Source organism: Nyctibius grandis, chromosome 20 (genome assembly GCF_013368605.1).
Source record: "Nyctibius grandis isolate bNycGra1 chromosome 20, bNycGra1.pri, whole genome shotgun sequence".
NCBI lineage: Eukaryota > Metazoa > Chordata > Aves > Nyctibiiformes > Nyctibiidae > Nyctibius > Nyctibius grandis.
The window spans coordinates 1,531,855-1,547,316 of record NC_090677.1 but is presented as its reverse complement, the minus strand read 5'-3'; positions in this window follow the sequence as shown (position 1 = coordinate 1,547,316).

Sequence of the window (15,462 nt, the reverse complement as noted above, 5' to 3'; positions counted from 1 at the left end):
ATAGAAATCTAAAGCCATAAATTTGAGGAACTTTACACTCAAAGGGAGTGACTTGCTCATCTATTTATATATACACAAGTATACAGAGCGTTGCATGATAGTCTGACTCTGATACTAGCATCTTTTCTGTATTATTCCTCACTTGTTTTTTGCAAGTTAGAACATCCTCCAAGCCCTAGGCTTCATCTTGTGCTGTACGTGTTTAAGAGCCATGTATAATAAGAAACTGATACTGCTGTTGGATGCAGCTTTGTCCTTTTAAAGGGTTTGGATCACTGTGTCCAGTTCTGGGCCCCGCACTTCAAGAAAGATGTTGAGGTGTTGGAGCGAGTCCAGAGGAGGGCGACCAAGCTGGTGAAGGGTCTGGAGGGTCTGACCTCCGAGGAACGGCTGAGGGAGCTGGAGGTGTTTAGCCTGGAGAAGAGGAGGCTCAGAGGTGACCTTAGTGCAGTCTGCAACTACCTGAAGGGAGGTTGTAGTGGAGTGGGAGTCGGCCTCTTTTCCCAGGCAACTAGCAATAGGACAAGAGGACACAGCCTCAAGCTTCGCCAGGGGAGATTCAGGTTATACATCAGGAAGCATTTCTTCTCCGAAAGGGTCATTAGCCATTGGAAGGGGCTGCCCAGGGAGGTGGTGGAGTCACCATCTCTGGAGGTGTTTAAGAAAAAACTGGACATGGCACTTAGTGCCATGGTCTAGTTGCCATGGTGGTGTCAGGGCAATGGTTGGACTCGATGATCCCAGAGGGCTCTTCCAACCTAATTGATTCTGTGATTCTGTGATCCTGCAAGTAAGTGATGCATGTCTTGTCCAGCAGTCCACCCTTGGCTCAATAATCCTGAAAAAAATCTTTCCTTCTATTTAATTTGGGGGCTTATTACAAAAAACTGTGTTATAAGAAGTATAAAGTTTAGCAATGTGTGAAAGCAGAGAGGAAGAGTACTACGAATTTTTTTGTACTTGCATTCATCAGCCATCACCTTCCTTTCCTTGCTACATCTGCTCTACAATTTGTAGTTCAATTTATTGCGAAAATTAAGCTACTTGAAACAATTAAGATAGCACGACATTTCAGACAAATTATCACTGGAGAGCATCAATATGTCCCTAGATGTCACCTAGATTAAAGGCATCATCTGTCTAGCTCCAGAAGTCTTGTTTAGAAGTGGACCCAAAGATAATGAAAGGAGGATGGGTTCATTGCAACTCCAGATATTCAGGGCAATGTACCAGTGCAAAATGAGCCATAAGTAGTTCAGCAGTCCTGCTGAGTACTACATACAGTCCATAGCACCTTTGGCAGCACATCAGCTTCTCATTTTTAGAGAAAAATTCAAGCCAATACTGGCTTGTGGATTTCTATATGCTCATACAGGCACCCTTCTCTAAGCCTACTAATACATTTGAAATTAATTCTTGGTGCAGTGATACAGCTCTTGTAATAGCAGCACTGGATTTATATGGTTTGATTAGTGTCTACAGAAACCATCTAGCAGCATCAGTTTATGCAATAACTTATATTTTGCTGTGTGGATCATCTGTGTTCAGTTCCATTGAGTTGTCTCGTGCTTTTGCAGGGTCCCAGTACAATATGTAGCTCTAAATGATCTAAGATGGCACACTCCCAGCAATTCATCACCAGTACAGCAGGGTTCCCAAATCGGAGTTCAGATATCACACTCGTCATGCATAAACTTACTGCAAGGAGTTTGCCAAACACAAATAAAACAGTGTCTGCTGTCAACTGCTGTCAGAAATTACTACTAATCCAGGCAGGGCTTTGCTTTGACCTGACAAGGTACAGTGGTAACTGTGCTCAAGCACATGATGCTTTGCTGATTTCCCCATTAAAGCTGAAGGAGCCTCTAGGAATGCCATTGGAGACATAAAGTGCTGTGCTCACATCAGCAGCCCATCAGGGTGCTGTCACTGGAAATCCTCTTTATGGCAAGCACATGAGCCTGGCCACTTCTAAGGTCCATCCACAGTATCTGGGGAGATGCACTCGATCACTAATTCAACTAACCCATTTTGAACGTGCTGGTTTTTCAGAAATCCACCAGTGTTAACTCTGGGGTGTTTTCTGACTGTAACTGCTGGTTCAGAGCTCAGCATGAGGTGAGTAGGCTCTGGTTTGTTTTGTCCTTAAGTACATTGCTTATGTTTGTCTACACTGAGACTCCTCTACCTCCTTTTTACCCTTTCACTCTGGGGTGAGAGATCCTCAGGGAGTTTCTCACTGTCAGCAAAGCATTTGACTGCCCAGAAGAGTTCAGTGTCATCCACGATCCTGGAGATTTCACTGCTTCCTTCCCTTCCCAGTCATCAATAGGACTGGCTTTATTCCACAGCTTCAAGGAACCCACTCAGCCCTTCCCTCTAGGTGCCTGGCACAGCAACAGTTTGCAGTGACAGGTTACACATCCTGACTAGGAGTTTTGCAGTCTCCCAGCTAAATTCCTTCAGGACTTTCAGGTGATGCCATTCAATCCTGGGGTTTAGTCACATCTGTCTGGTGTAACTCAAACTGACCTTACTCCTCTGCTGCAGAGGACACATGTAATATCTCCAGTACTTGCAGGAGAGGGTGATGCAGTTCCTATTTTGTCTGGCACAGCCTTATTATCCCTGAGCATACCTTTTACACCTTTGTCACTGAGCAGTCCTACTGATTCCCAGGCTGCTTTTCTGCTTCTGAAGAATGCAGGAGTGTTTACCATCAGCCTGATCACCCTTTCCAAGGTGGTCTGCAAATTGTTTCAGGCCTCCTCATGTTTTGCTAGCACCTGGCCTGCCCCACTTGGAGATCCCTGTTCTGCTTCCCATTATTGGATGCTGAGCTTTCCCTATAGCATTTCCTTAGCTTCCCTGCTAAACCACGCAGGGGCTGCTTAGACCACTTTTCTTGAGTTGCAGCACAGGCTTTACCTGAGCTTATAGTAAACTTTGAGCAGCCTCCAGTTTGCTTGAAGGCCTCCTTGAACCCTTCAGACCCATGGCCACACATTCTTATATACAGCATGCCTCTAGCACTCCTGGACACTCAGCAGCCTGACAACTTTTTCCACTGATTATCCTCCCTCCACCAGGTCCAAGAGCCCCACTGTACCAGGGCTATCATCTCACATCAGGTATTGCAGTTCCCCCATCTTATCTTTCAGGTTCCTTGCCCTGATACAGAGCCACTGGTAAGATCTGCCTTCACCTCTTCCCTTAATGCTGCATGTCCTACTCCCCCAGCACTGCAGGCAGTCTTGGCTTGTCATCCCCGTTTATTGCTGGTGTGCTGCTCATACCTGTCCCAGCCTTTCTGGGGCTGAACATCAGACATCTTCCTTGACAGCCCAAACCAGGAGCTCCCCTGAGCCGGCCAGCTTTTCTCTGGCTTCTCACCAGGATACTCCTGCATTGCCATCCCCAGTGCCAGCACCCAGTTACAGTGCAGCCTGTTCCCCGTGCATAGAGTCCCCCTGCCCCAAAGGCTCTCAGCCCTCCTCTCTGCCCCACTACTCAGCCAAGCACCCAGTGGCACTACTTGCTGCTCCTTGGGCTTCATGGCAGGGCCAGACAGTGATTGAGGGATAGTGCCAACCACGGGGCTCCTGCCTGGCAGCCAGCACTGAACCACCAGCATATCCCCACTCCCCACCATGCCATCAGTATCTACAGGGTCCCCAGCTCTCCCAAACCCAGCTCAGCCCTCTGCTGCATCAGTACGCTTGTTTTGGCAGGCATTGCCACCTGCTCCCTGACTCTCCTGGGGCCAACAACCAGCCCTCCTGCATCACTCATGCCCCATCCTGACCCCAAACTTCCCTTCAGTGCAGGAGAAGGATGCTGCTTTCAAGGGGAAAACATGATTCCCCCTTCCTCCTCAGCCCAGCCACCTCCTGGCCCCAGGCTCCCCCTCCTCAGCATAGCAGGGGGCATGGCCTGGCCCACACCAGCCACCAAGGCCACAGCAAGGGAGCTTGATGACAATCTGGTCTGCAGCTGCCCAAGCACCCTGGTCCCAGGAGAACACCTCCATCCTCATGGCCCAGAGCACCTGACCCCCCACCCCAAGCCTCAACTGGTACCCACCCACACTGAGCTCTGTGCAAGAACCCAGGAGCTTCTTAGTCTAATGCTGGACTGATACCTCTGTTCTGAGCTCTGTTTGTTTTTTAATGTTTAAAGGTTCAGAATAATTAATTAATAAAAGGGATTAAGGCATCAGCTGCCCCTTGCTCCAGCCTTAGCACACTATCTACAAAATAAGGTCTGGCTTTGCTGAAACAAACCCATAAGCAAGTGCATGGAAAGAAATCAGCTGACCTGAGGCACACATACTTTCCTACAAGGTGTATGTACTCACCAGGGCAGCCCCTCAAGCCAAACTGATGCAAGAAGCCCTAGCTTAGGGAGATACCACCCTTTTATTCTCTCATGGGTTGGAGGAAGTCCCAGCCCCTTGGCAGGATTAAGGCATCACATAACACAGCCTCCCCTCCCTAATTTAATAATTAGCAAATTCAGCTGTCTTACAGCTCACAGCCACCCCCACTGATCACACAGGCCCTACACTCCCAACCTTACTCACCTGAAGGAGCCAGACCTCATCCTTTGCCTGCCTTTCTTGGTCAAAACTGCATTGCCTGGGCTCGTTTGCCTACACCCTGTCTTTGCTGACTCTTGTTTTACCCTTAGGTATTCATTTAACTGTGCATCTGTCTGCCTGCCCAGCATAAAAGCTGCTGTGGTGGTGTTCTTTGTGAAGTCCATCTATGAAAACTTCCATTTCAAACATGGGTTTCCTATAGCACACTTTCATAGAATCGTAGGCCCATAGAATGGTTTGGGTTGGAAGGGACCTTAAAGACCATCTAGAATGGTTTGGGTTGGAAGGGACCTTAAAGACCATCTAGTTCCAACCCCCCTGTCACGGGCAGGGACACCTTCCACCAGACCAGGTTGCTCCAAGCCCCATCCAACCTGGCCTTGACCACTGCCAGGGAGGGGGCAGCCACAGCTTCTCTGGGCAACCTGGGCCAGTGTCTCACCACCCTCACAGCAAAGAATTTCTTCCTCATATCTCATCTAAATCTCCGCTCTGTCAGCTTAAAACGGTTACCCCTTGTCGTATCACTACACGTCCTTGTAAAAAGTCCCTCTCCAGCTTTCCTATAGCCCCTTCAGGTACTGGAAGGTGCTAGAAGGTCTCCCCGGAGCCTTCTCTTCCCCAGGCTGAACAGCCCCAACTCTCTCAGCCTGTCTCCACAGCAGAGGTGCTCCAGCCCTCTGAGCATCTCCGTGGCCTCCTCTGGACTCGCTCCAACAGCTCCGTGTCCTTCTTGTGTGGGGGCCCCAGAGCTGAACGCAGCACTGCAGGGGGGGTCTCCCGAGAGCGGAGCAGAGGGGCAGAATCCCCTCCCTTGCCCTGCTGGCCACGCTGCTGGGGATGCAGCCCAGGACACGGTTGGCTTTCTGGGCTGCAAGCGCACATTGCCGGCTCATGGTGAGCTTCTTGTCAGCCAACACTTTCCTTTCCCCAGGGGCTCAGGCTGCTGGGTATGGCACGTCAGCAGGCACAGCCCACACCAGCGTCCTCATTAATTTCCTGCACATCGTCCCAGCCAATATTTTGTCAGCAGCTGCTGGTGAGCCCCAGGGACCTCTAGTAAGGCAAACTTCACTTATGTGGAGTCATGTTCTGCTGGCTGTCAAATTCACCTGGAGCCTGCTGGATCCTAGTAGTTGTCCCAGATGGATGATGCCATATGATGAGTGAAAATATTTTTTTAACATCTTTTAATAAATGTACACCCAAAAAAACAGCTTCACATCGACGCCTTTGTGACCTTGGGTTTGCATCACAGGCTGAAAAGGTGGCCATCAATTTTATGGTGCCTGTGCACACATTGCACCTCTGAGCCATTGCTGAGAACAAAGGGTGGACAGAGTTGACTTATACACATGCCTGTCTTTGACATAGATCCATCTTCCATCACATGGCTTTCATATCGCCTTGAAAAGAGCAGACGAGGCTACAGAAGCTGTCAAACTCTCTCAGCTTGCTTAGCAGCTTTCAGATGCTTGCTTGACTGATAATATGTAATGCCTTAGGCTAATGAATACAGACACAGGTGCTGCTCCCCACCTTTTTCCTAGATTTCCTTGCCTGTGAACTGTATGTATTTATACAGGCTATATATACTGCCCTAAGATTGAGCTGTAGTGTGTGTGCAGGACTGCAAACCTGATGTGAAGTTGAACAGCACCTGCTTGACACCTGGTCAGAGTGATAGACCGGAGCCTTAAAGTTCAGTAGAAAAAAAAATAGCTCCTAGAAAGGTGTCGTGCTAAAAGGAAATAAAGAGAAAGATCAAATAAAATGTAGAATCAAAACATTCCCTCTGTTAAGGTCCACCCGTCTGAGCCTATTTTGTTCTAGCAGTGCCATAAGTGAATTTTCACTTTAGAAATACAGCTGTTGTAGTTTTGTCTAACAACTGCACAGCTTTGGGCAGCAGCTCCATCACTGAACACTGCTGGGTGTTATATAGATTGAGTAAACACAGATGCCTTACCCCAAATATTTACAGCTAAGCAGACAGCTTTCTGCAACTAAACATACTGAACAGAGCTGATGTGTGGTAGCTGTAGCAGTTGTCATTTCTCTGCCTGGTCTCATTTGTGCCTGGAGACTCCTTGTCTCTGTTCCAACCTTTGACCCAACGCAGGGACTCACTGAAGTAGAGCCAACGGGGAGAGCGTGGCCGGAGGCAGCCCCAGCCCAGGGACATCAGGCTCCTCTGTGACGACAGACTGAGGTCAGGCACAGGCAAGACTGGCCAGTCCATCATTGCCAGGGTGTTGGAATATGACGCTGGTGCATTGCAGACCAACCTCATTCCCATGATCCACATACACTGGACATCTTCTAGATCTTTGGAGATGTGGTTGTCATCCAGGTCACTGTAGATAACTTCCAGCACCACTAATTCTCTCAGTTATGGGATGCCTTCTTTCATGGTGTTCTGCTTCCCTCGGCAATTCACAGGGTCATCTTTGAGGGGATATCTTGCCTTCACATTCGACAGGAGCCACTTCCAGAGGTGGGTTGTTGCCCATTTTCCGATTTCTGCAGTCCTTCAGGTCTTCATCTACCTGGTCATTCTAGTCCTTCATCTACCTAGTCCTTCTTTCTAGTCCTTCATTCTAGTCCTCCATCTTCATTCTAGTCCTTCATCTACCTGATCTGATGTGGGATTCTCCAGAGGCTGCTCCAGCATGGTCTCTTCACAAGCTGGAGAGACCTTTCATTATCATTTTCAGTATAAGAAATAGTCAATATCCCAAATCCTAGAAGAATGTGGTTCCTTTCCAGCAATATTTTGATTCCTGCAGAACTGCATTCTTAAATAAGAGATGCCCACAACTGCAGTCTGTGGTGTGTAGGGGAGGATTTTACGGTATGGGAAAAGCAGACAATTTTATACAGCCCTCAGAATACTGTCAGGTGTGCTTTGTAGGGTGAAATGTAATACTGATGTCCCCCAAAAAAAGAAAAAAAAGTAATAGTGTAGCAGGACAGGAGGAGAGGTCTATGAATATTAGTTTTATCCTATTATAGAACCACATGGGGAAATGCGAAGCCAAGATGAGATTTCTATTTGAAGAAATAAAAACTTCTTGACATTTCTTCAAGATGAAGACATTCTCAAAATGTTGTGCTCATCATTTGTAAAGTCAAATACGTAATAACGAGAAAGCTGTGGAGGGTAGAATGGGAACGGAATTCATGTAGCCTGGTAGCAGTGTTTCAGTTTTGTCCTTTTTGTAGGATGGGCCAGAATCACAGAATGGTCGAGGTGGGAAATCACCTTGTCCAACTCCCCTGCTCAAGCAGGGCCACCTAGTGCAGGTTGCTCAGGACCACGTCCACTTGGGTTTTGAATGCCTCCAAGGATGGAGACACCACAACCTCCCTGGGTGACCTGTGCCAATGTTTGGTCACTCTCACAATGAAAAAGTGTTTCCTGATGTTCAGATGGAACCTGCTGTGGTTCAGTTTGTGCCCATTGCCTCTTGTCCTGTCACTGGGAACCACTGAGAAGAACCTGGTTCTGTCTTCTTTGCACCCTCCCTTCAGGTGTTTATAGACATTGATCCCCCCCAGAGCCTTCTTTTCTACAGGCTGAACAGTCCGAGCTCTTTCAGCCTTTCCTCATAGGAGAGATGCTCCAGTCCCTTCATCTTCCTAGTGGCCTTTTGCTGGACTGTCTCCAGTAGTTCCATCTCTCTCTCATACTGGGGAGCTCAGAACTGGACCCAATACTGCAGGAGTGGCCTAACGAGTGCTGAGTACAAGGGAAGGATCACCTCCCTCAACCTGCTAGCAACACCCCTCCTAGTGCAGCCCAGGATACCATTGGCCTTGTTCACTGCAAGGGCCCATTGCTGGCTGGGTTTGAGGTGACAACAGATTTGATTGGAGTGTGCTAGACCAAAGGTGTAGCTGTTTAGCTACTAATTGGCTGAACAATTGGCTACTAAATGGCTAAACAATTGGGTACTAAATGGCTAAAAGGCTCCTGTGCTTGCCATGGGGCTTGCTTGCCTTACTATATATTCGAGTTTTGTGCTTGTTAGTGGGTGCTTTTGGCTTTTGCAGTGCTGCTCATCATCTTTTGCTGCTGTGCTGGGGAACCTTTTGTTAACAGTGGTGGCTGTGACCTGTGGCTAAGGCCACAGGTACACCGTGAAGGGACTATGATCCATAGATAAACCCATGCTGGAGCAGGTGCACCCTGAAGGGACTGTGGATAAGCCCACAGAGGAGCAGGTACACCCTGAAGGGACTGTGGTCCATGGATAAGCCCAGGCTGGAGCAGGTACACCCTGAAGGGACTGTGGCCCATGGATAAGCCCAGGCTGGGGCAGGTATGCCCTGAAGGGACTGTGGCCCATGAATAAGCCCAGGCTGTAGCAGGTACACCCTGAAAGGACTATGGCCCAGCAGTAATGTAACCCAAGCTGGCTTTGATGCCCAATAACTCCACACAACACACTGTCTCTCCTGTCCTGAGTAACCAATGTAGCACACGGAACCCAAGTTTTGGAGTAAATTAACTCAATGAACATTTTATGGACGTTTTGCAGGGGTGGCTAGACATCTGCTTGCCAATGGGAAGTAGTGAATGAATTCCTTATCGTGCCTTGCTTGCAAGCAGCTTTTGCTTTAGCTACTAAACTGTCTTTATCTCAGCCAACAAGTTTTGTCACTTTTACCTTTCTGATTTTTCTCCCCTATCTCACCAGGAGGGAGCAGCTATGTGGGGCTTAGCTGCCAGCCAGGGTTAAACCATGACAGCTGTCCAGTGCTGTACTCAGAGACATCTGACTACAGTCGGCAAAAAATGCTCTCCTGAGCTCTTCTCTTAAAAGATGACCACTGGACAAGGTAGTCCCCCCAGTGGACAAACATCCTTCTCAGGTCTGGGGAAACTGGTCAAGGTTCGTTTTTTTGCCTAAGGAGATTTCAGTGGACGCTTTTTTCCTCATTGCCACTTGTAGGTATAGGCAATTTCACCATCTCTTCCTCCTTTTTTCCCCCCTTTTGAAAAAAAAAACATTTTGTGGATTCGGAAGTGTGCTGGAGCAGGGCTGAAGACCCTGCACCACAGTAGCAGAAGTCGTGCTGGGTGACAGCTGCTCTTGGAAAGTATTTTGTGCATTAACATTTTGGTAAAAATATGAGATCACTGCAGTCCTACAGCAGAACCCAGGTACCTAAATATTCTGTTGTTGCAATGTCAAACACTGCGGCAGCCAGGGCTAAAACCTTCCTGAAAGCACTGACAGAGAAACAGCTCATGGTGATGGTGAGAGAAGACCACTGACAGGGAGTGCTTTCAGGAGGGGGCTGTGATGGGACCGGCTCACAGCTTCTTTCAGAATCAAACATCTCTCAGGACCACTTACACCCGCAAATCTTTTGGAAAGAGATTGCATTGCATTGCAATGTGTTTTTAAAGTGCAGCTCCCAGCTCTCTAAGCAAATTGGTAGCATCAGTTTCTAACTCCGAGCGTGCCCTTCAGTGACTACTGGTGCAGATAACGATCTGTGGGACTGCCACACAAGCCCAATTAGAAGTTGCTCCTTCAGAGTGTGGCCCATTTCTTGGGGCCTCAGCCCATCAGGCGGTGGCATTGGATCATTCGCTACCACCATCTTATCCCTGGCTGGTGCAGTTCACAACCTTAGTTTTAGTATACTAAAGGGTTAAATAGCATTAGGGCTGTTGGGTCCATTAAGTCCCTGACTGAGCAAAGCACTTAAGTAAGCATGCACTTAGCTAGTTTGGTTATCCTGAACAATCCTTACCTCCCCAAACAACCCCCCAGCAAAGGAAGTAAGCCAGAATTCACAGGATATAACCTCCTTTTACCATTTGCAGGAAGAGTCTTAAGTGGTTTCACTTAAGCTTTTGCTGGTGTGACTTTGTACTCTCATTTATAAATACTTCTGAACAGTGAAATAATAGGAGTAGATTGAAAGGTTTGAGATAAGCTAGTCTTAGTCTTTGGGATTCAGGAGCTGTGCTGGGGCAAAACCCCTTGAATATGTACATCTAGAAAAATGTGCAAATAGCCATGATCACAGGCCCATCTTCAAAGTGAGAGAAGGGTTTTCTTCCCCCCTCTCCCCCCCAACAAGATAATGAGAATCTTCCTTCCTTTGCCCAGGGTGGGTGGATGTTGTCTGCCCCAGACTCATAAAGCTAGCTGATGCCCAAGAAAGTTCTCTGGCCTGGAGCTGCCCCCATGCAAGCTCAGCCTGTTCTCGAAGACTGCAGTCCCCCACCTCAGCTGGGCAATTCCTGGGCTTCAGGGTCTTACAGACGGTGTTTCCTACTGACCCGAAGCCTCCTTGTCTCAGGACAATCCCACCACAATCCATCCACTGTGACCATAACCCGATACTGTTCTCACCATCTTTGCAGCGCCCATTTCCAAGTCCTTGAACTTGGCAGCAACTTCAGTCACTCTTCAATAAAGATGAATCTCTTCATTTTCATTTTCTAAAATAAGTGGATGGGGTAGGTTTTTTTAACGGTTTGAGGGTACAAAACCAACTCTTTGGCCAAACATATGTAAAGTCATTTGACATTCTGACAGTTTTTTGTGTCCTGACACATTTTTATGTCGCAACAACAGGTATCAAATACTCGAGAACATACTCTAAGCTGGACAGAAGCAATACAGCTCTCCAGTCCCTTGTCTGTTCTTCCATGATGAAATCTTGGACTAAGCCACTGATGCTGAATTTGTTTAGAGTGTGGGTAGGTAAAAGTACTCAAGTGCTTGTACGGTGTAGACTTTTATATTTGTAATGCTGTAAAAGACACTAAAAACATCTGAACAGAAACATGTTGTTCTGTGTTTTCATGATCTGATTCCCTTTCATTTATTAATTGCATTTGTAATGCAGGTCCTCAGGTGTGCTTCTGAAGTTGTTCCAGCATCAGAGAGGAGGCTCCAGACGCAGGACGACAGGGAATAGATTACAGCCTGGTCGGGATGACAGCTCCGTACCAAGGACAGCTGACAGCTCTTTAAGTTAAGCAGCAGATCTTGGGTATTGGCAGACCACGCGTACCGCACGTTCCTGTATCCCAGGGCCTCATGGTAGACAAATTTTCTGCCTCATTAATTACTGTACGTCTCTAAACAGCCAAGCAGTATTTTTTGGACTTGACCTTATCTGCAAATTACTAACCACATGCAGACCTGGAAGAAGATAATATATTGCCATGGATTTCAGCAAAGCTATTTCTAGCTTGGCCAGCTCTTAATTTAGCTCCTCTTGCTTATAGCATTAATAACTTCATAAAGGAGGCTAATTAGTTCAGAGACTAAACAATTTGCAGCGAAACCAATGCCTTCATCAAAACAAGAACAGCTCTCCAGGAGGTGATCTGGTCAACTGATTATGCTGAAGCTCCATGACTTCAGAGGGGATCGGGTGATGGGCGGTGAACCCTATGGCACGTTTTAATTCTCCTTGCGGCCTTTGTGAACTGCCAGAGTTATCTTACGGGACTTTCCTGTCCTGCTGCTGGGATCCTTATCAGTTATTGATTGTGTCCTGCAGATTAAAGGAGTTGTTTCTGTTTAGCAAAAAAAAAAGTCATTCTTGGGCAGCACCATATGGGAGTGCTTCTGCAAAGTGTCCCACTTTCTACGTTTCTCCTCTGCCTTTGACAGCAGGAAGGTATTTGAGTTACATTATCCACAGTGACTAACTCCTGTACCCCAGAGACCCTGGAACAAGGAAATAAGGCTATGGATCAGAAATTCCACCCCACTAATCTTTCACAAGTTAACCCTTTGTACTCAGACTTCTAAAATCAAGGAAACACTGACCGTTCAGGCTATTTGATAGATTTTCCTCTAAGCCAGTTGCTTGGTATAAAGCAAAGAAAATAACTGATGGGGTTGAGAGAAACATCAGGTGTATTAAATATATCCTTTTCGTCTTTATTTCACCAAAGGTTTATGTGTCCGTTTCGCATTTTGCGACATACAAAGATAAGAAAAATAGTGTTAAAGGTGGAACCAAAGCCACCATGGCTAAATGGCCATGAGACCACATTTAGCCCAGACTCCCCTCCAATAGCATTAGCAAAAAGAAGCAAGTTACAACACTGTGTGTTAAGACGGCATGAGCCAGCACCAAAACCTTAAGCTTGGTCCTGCTTTCAAACCACACACTCCAGGCTTATCGTACCTCCCACTGTCTGTCACAGTTCACACCCCTGGAAATTTGGCCATAGCTCTGGAGCTGGCAAAATATCCTGAGCCTCTTTTGCCTTCACAGAATCACAGAATCAATGAGGTTGGAAGAGACCTCTGGGATCATTGAGTCCAACCATTGCCCTGACCCCACCATGGCAACTAGACCATGACACTAAGTGCCATGTCCAGTCTTTTCTTAAACACCTCCACAGATGGTGACTCCACCACCTTCCTGGGCAGCCCCTTCCAATGTCAAATAACCCTTTCTGAGAAGAAATTCTTCCTAATGTCCAACCTGACCCTCCCCTGGCCAAGCTTGAGGCTGTGTCCTCTTGTCCTATCGCTAGTTGCCTGGGAGAAGAGGCCTTAGCTCAACAGTGTGTGCTGGAGGAGCCAAAGGCACATGAGAGATCACTGAAGTGTGGGAGATACCTGGTCATGAGCCCTCTGTCTCAGTCTGTAGCCATTTTAATAGTGGGGTGCCATTCTTTGATGATTAGAAGATAAAAAATGTCTCCTCTCAGTTACTCAGCCCAGTTTGCTATGCTTGGTGGATGTTACAGGGAACATGTCCTGCCTCTAGAGCTGCACCAGGGCTGCAAAGAAAAATACTGCCCAGGGTTCCTGCTTAACGAGAGTGATTTTGCAGTGTGTTTTAGGTAATTTTGTGAGAATGGAATTTGTATTTCACTGTAGCCGATTGAGGAGGAAGTATCATCAATTATGGTCCTTTTCAATAGAGCTGTAATTATGTGTACTTTAATGTTCTTTGCAGGGTCAGAGTAGTTTCTGGGGATTTCACATGTGTGAGACCCAGCCTCCCAGTCTTTGTTTAATAAACTTTTACAAGAGACCTTTTTTTGTTTCTTACGATGTCCATGCGCTTATGTGGAAATTTTAATAAATGCTCTTGTAAGTAAAATAAATGTGTGTGTTATGATGCAAAGTAACCTGCAGATATTTTGGGAGTTTCTGCATTCAGTAGTCCCATGCATCTCCGGATGCCATTTATCAAAACCAGATGTTCTTTATATCACTATGTCTTGTATCATTGTCTATTTAAAGTTAAACTGAGAGCAACCGAAGCCAAAGAAGCATGCTTTGATTTAAATAAATCAAAGCATATCACAGTCATAGCAATTAATAATCCGAGACTGGAGCAAACATGAAGAGTAGGAGAAATCCATTCAGACAGGATTGTTTTAGTTTATTGCTGCTTTGCTAAAGCTTATTAGAAGCAGCAAGTCTTTGATTAAACTAGATCAACTTCCACAAAAATCCCTCGGTAACAATAGGTATTAAGAGGCTCAATCCTGGCAGCCTGAGCAAACAGCCTGGATAAATCAAGGCTGGGGTTTTGATTATAATGGTCCCTTATTTATGACAGGTCACAGAAAGCGATTCTTCGCTCGGATCATTCTCAGCATTAAATGCAAAAGCTCCTGCTAATGATACAGGATGAGGTCTCGAGCTGTAATTATGTTACTTGCATCATGTATCAGGCAGAGATATTAATGAACCACGACTCAAGTAATTATAGCTGCGGGAGAGGGAGATTATAAGACAAACTTCAAATTGTACTGGAGCAGCAAAATCAATGTCTGGTTTTATTCCTGCTAAAGTCGGGTAGTATTTTGTGTGCCTTCAACTGGAGAGCATCTTCTTCCCTTCTTCTCCAGCACACATTTACCACAGTACCAACTCTGGTCTGACCGAACGCTGTTGTCTGAAGAGGCATCGCTGGAAGAGCCGAAACTTTAGAAACATTTTTGGGAAATGGTGAAAGAGAGGGCCCCAGTCTCCAAGGCAGATGTAAGGGAATCACTGGAGAAGAAAGTTACTAATGGAAAATGGCAGAAAATTCAGCTTTATGTTTAGAGTAAGTGAGAAAGTCTCACCAAACCTTTCATCTCTTCCTACTGAGAAATTTTTCTGTAACAGTGGAAGATACACAGCACATTTCTAAGGAGAGACCACATTTTCTTATCACAAAGCTAAAATGGATATTTGTTCTATGAACCTCTACAATGATAATTCCATTTTCCTGTAGGTGTGATTATTTTGGAACTAGGAATATATATTATTATAGGGACTTGTAAACATTCCCCAATGATTTGAAAGAATGATACAATGACACCACTGATGTTTTATCAGTACGCTTGAAGGCTGGCTTAGGAAAGACGTCATGTCTACAGGCCAAATCCTGCCCTTTGCTGCATGCAGACGCGAAGGGCTCAGTAGGATACAAATCAGCGTGCAAGAAGTGTGGAGGCATTGAGCAATAAGCTCGTCACATTTTCTGCAAGCAGTAGGCTCATCATGTTTTCTACAATACATTATTCCTTTGCCGTTCTTTCCTTCGCCAGCTGTAGCCCAATCTGCTCGTTCTGAACGTGGGGAAAAAAGAACATTTTGCGTTTTCAGAGAGGATGGCTCAATTGGAAACATTCACAAAATCTGGGATGGTAGAATATTGGTGAGAGCATCATTATAAACCTAAAAAACCACATTGGGTTCAGAACCTTTTTTCCCCATCCAAAATGTATTTTTGAGTTTATCCAAACAATTTATGGAATTGAAAAAGCCAGAAGAATGGGGTTTCTCCCCCACATTTTCACATTTTTTTTTAATGCTTCACTTTTTGTTCCAAAAGGACTTTTCTACCTGATGCCAGCTCCA